This window comes from Neofelis nebulosa, chromosome 6 (genome assembly GCF_028018385.1).
Source record: "Neofelis nebulosa isolate mNeoNeb1 chromosome 6, mNeoNeb1.pri, whole genome shotgun sequence".
Classification (NCBI taxonomy): Eukaryota; Metazoa; Chordata; class Mammalia; order Carnivora; family Felidae; genus Neofelis; species Neofelis nebulosa.
The window spans coordinates 27,966,397-27,970,497 of NC_080787.1; positions in this window are offsets into that span (position 1 = coordinate 27,966,397).

Here is a 4,101-nt window from a genome sequence, read left to right on the forward strand (position 1 = left end):
TGCCCCTAGTTTGTTTTAACACAGGAAACTGGCAACAGCTAACTTCCCTCTCCTTAAACTACCACTAACTGAAAAGAAATAGTTCAAAGCACAAAAACATTGATGTTAATTCCTTCTGAAACTTCATAAAAACATAGCAATTTACTCATAGCTTATTATCAAACATGGAAAAATATGGCCTAGATAGACATTTTCAATAGCCCATCATTCAATACACATTTACAGACTATTTTGTGTCAAGCAGTGTGTTAGGAGGTGGGGCCTGGGGTTTACTATAAGCGTGGAATTCTCAGTGTGTGCCTGTGGGTGAGTGAGGAGACAGATCACTAACCAGACATATACAGTGACACAGGTGCTATGAGAAAGAGAAGACAGGGGGGATTATAGGAGCTCAGAAGGAAGAAATATACCTGATTGGGGGGGGGGAGGTCAGAGGAGACTTTCTGGATAAGATGAGGATATGAAGACTCAGAAACAGAGTATCCCAAGTTCATCTGCAATGGAAGATTCAAGTATAGGGTCGGTGAGAGATACACTAAACTGGTAGGCAAGGGCCAAATCTTGAGGGCCTTTAGGTTAGACTAAGAAGTTTGAATTTTTTCAGAAGACAATGGGGACCCACCAGAAGATTTTCAATTATGAGGAGAGATTGGGGAGAATTATGAGTGTAGCGTCAGGTTTACAATTTAGGGAAACCAGTTAGGAAGCAGATAGACAATGGGCTGCAGATGTGGGGCTGAAGTCAGCAAAACTGGTAAGTGGCTGTTATGGTAACATAACTAATGATAATCCAAAAACCAGTAATCACACACCATGAGGGTCTATGTTAAGACGGTGGTAGAGGGGAAAAGGAAAGAAGTGAAGAAATATTTAGAAGTCAGAGTCACTAGGATGTAGCAACTGATAAAAGTGAGGTCTCAGTGAGACAGAGAGATTCCAAGATGCTTCCAGGCTCCTAGCATGCACTGTTAATTGGACAATAGTTCCCAAATAGCTCATCATGACTGAATGGGACAGACTTCTTGTATGTCATAACAGTATCTGATGGCTTGAAAATCAGAAATAAAAATAATCATTATGACTGACAGAAGACACACAATTGGTAGATGTTACTCTGCAATTCTAAAAAAGTAAATATTTTTAAGATAAAAATTTCCTACCACTGAGCACAACAGTGTGAAGTGGGCATCCTGGCTCCTAAGCGTCATTACAGCACAGTGGGCACCTGTGACCTCCAGGGGAGTCTGGGATTCTCCGTACACAGAACAGCATCAAATTCCCTTCCAGGCAGACCCTTCCCCCCGCCCCCCCCCGCAATCAATACTCTAAAATGGGATCCAATCAGATAGGACATTCCCCTTCCAATGCCTTCAGAAGCACCAGGGGAACCTGAACATATACTAGAGATTAGAACTTTGTGAGGTCTTGACTGGGCTTCTGCATTGCTTACTCTTATCTAGACTCATTACACCCTGAGGATACAGAGGGAGTGTATTATTGCACTAAGAACTGATAACCAGACATACCAGTGATATCTTCAGTGGCTCTCCAAAGCTCTCAACACAAAATCCAAACAGCTTAGCGTGGAGCTTCTAACCAACTCACAGTGGTTCCCTTTAGCTGAGAACTGGTCTTTTTACCCATGAGGCCATCATAACCATGTTTAAATGGCATGGCCTGAACTTCTGGTAACAATTTGATAGACCAAAGGTGGACCCAAGATGTCAGGAATGTCTATCTTCTCAATCATCTCCCCTCACTCATTCACTGGCATATAGTGGTCTTTAGTAAATACAACCAGTGGAGATGCAAACTATTTGAATAACGGTAAAAAAAAAAAATACACTCCAGAGTTTATGGTTTTATTGCTCTGTAAGACATTAACCAATTTTGTATATAACCTGGCAGTCTACTCTAGCATTCTTTTTTATAGTAATGATATAAACCAGCCTTTCAAATTCTTTCTTACCATCCTGTTAGTTCCCTAATTAATGAGTTAAGTAAACCTCTCACCAATGTTCCCTCTATATTTTTAAAATTATACTTTGGCAAAGATACTTTCCCACATCCCACTTTTCTGTTGAAATACAGGAGGCATAATCCAAATATGTTCACCACTAAAGAACTTTTTCAAAATACTAATATTTCAGAGAAGTGTTTCATCTTCTGGAGTCCAGAGAATCTCCCAGTATTTTTGCAATTTCCGACTAGTGTATTTCCACTGCCTAAGAGGGTCACTTAACTCAGTCCATGACAGGACCAATGCCTTTGAGAAACAGCTCAGCCTACCAACCATAACTTTGTACTGTCTGAAGTTTTAGGAGAAGTCCAAATTGTTCTACCTGGCCTTCAGTCTTGCTCCCAGCTGAACTACTACCCATATCTGCCTGATGAGGCACAAATACTAAAGGACCATCAGCGTGGAATAATAAAATTACTTGGGACTTCAACTCTGGGCTTTGAGTTGAAACATTCTAATCACTTCCAAGTCACAGGTCTTTGGGCAAGCCACCTAATTACTCTTTCTTGACCTCAATTTCCACAACAGCAAAATGGGGAAAGACCATTTTTCTTGTGTGATTACAGAAAGAATTACAACTACCCTGGCTCACTATATATAGGTAATCCAGGCCTACTTGGATGTTACACCTTGAGCACTATAACAAAAATTTTTTAAACAAAAATTTAAACAGTAAATTTGAAGAGCTAACTGGCTTTATGAAATGATTCATGAATCAGGCATGCTGTTGAACTGTAGAAAAGGCAGAGAGGGAGCAGAAAGAAGGCAATTATTAGCAAACAATGCATCATTTTAGGCAAGGTCAACCTCCTGATAGAAACAGAAGTCATCAGTAAATTTCCTGCTGTTGATCAGGAAATTCCCTATTGACAGTTATAAAGTAGGAGGGGCAGTGTAGGAAACTGCAATCAGGTTAATTTATTAAGTCTTAGTTTGCTGACTCTGAGCCCTTAACATAAGTGACTCCATTCTGGACCTGTGGTTTTCTTTTTAACCCCATTTAAAACAGTGAGTTTTGTTGTCCTCCTGTGACTGGAGGAGCTGACTGCCAAAGGCCCTTTCAATTCTTAAGAATTCTTTCCCAAAGCCGCACCTGGGTGGCACAGTCAGTTAATCGCCTCTTGATTTCGGCTCAGGTCATGATCTCATGATTAGTGGGTTCAAGCCCTGAATAGTGCTCTCTGCTGACAGTGTAGAGCCTACTTGGGATTCATTCTTTTTTTTTTTTTTTCTTTCTTTCTTTCTTTCTTTCTTTCTTTCCTTCTTTCCTTCTCTCTTTCTCTCTTTCTCTCTCTCTCTCTCTCTCTCTCTCTCTCTCTCTCTTTCTCTCTCTCTCTCTTTCTTTCTTTCTTTCTTTTCTTTCTTTCTCTCTCTCTCTCTCTCCCCCCCTCCTTGCTTGGGTGCTCTCTCTCAAAATAAATAAACATTTTAAAAAAATTCTTTCCCAAAGAAAAGACTTTGTTAAACACTTTGGCAAAACTGACAACTATCCAGAGTTACTGATGTGAAAAGATGGGTTTAAAATAGTCAGCAATTTCTGATGCCCAGGTGCTCTACCAGGTCTGTAAACCTTTCATCTTTTGCATTAAATAAGGCGTGTTCTGTTTTGTTTTTTTTTAAACACACCCTCATTATTTTCCTTCCTTAACGCACGGCCCATCCTAGGTAGCTGGGCGGTAGGAGAGGGAAGCGACCACCCCTCCTCGGGCCCTCTAGCAGGTAGCCCAAACTTTGGCAGAGTTCCAGTGTACCCAATACACACCTTCGCACCTCCTAACGCACCTCCTGGAGCTCGGACAGCCTCAGTTTCCCACTCCGTTTGTCGGCTTCCCGCCAGTCGTCGCCCCCGCGCCCCAACTTTGCTCTTCCTCCTCCGCCTCCGCCCGCCTCCCCGCATCTCCCCAAGCCTCCGCAAAACCTTCGGGCGCTGTACCTCCCCCACTCACTTCCAGCCGCGCCCCGCCTCCCCGCGCGTTGGCCCCGCCTCACACGCCGTCTCGCCCGCTTTGACCTATCGGGTCCCCACCTCTTCCCCGCCCCGGGCCCGCCCCCGCGCATCGTTCCCCCAGCCCCCCGCGCAG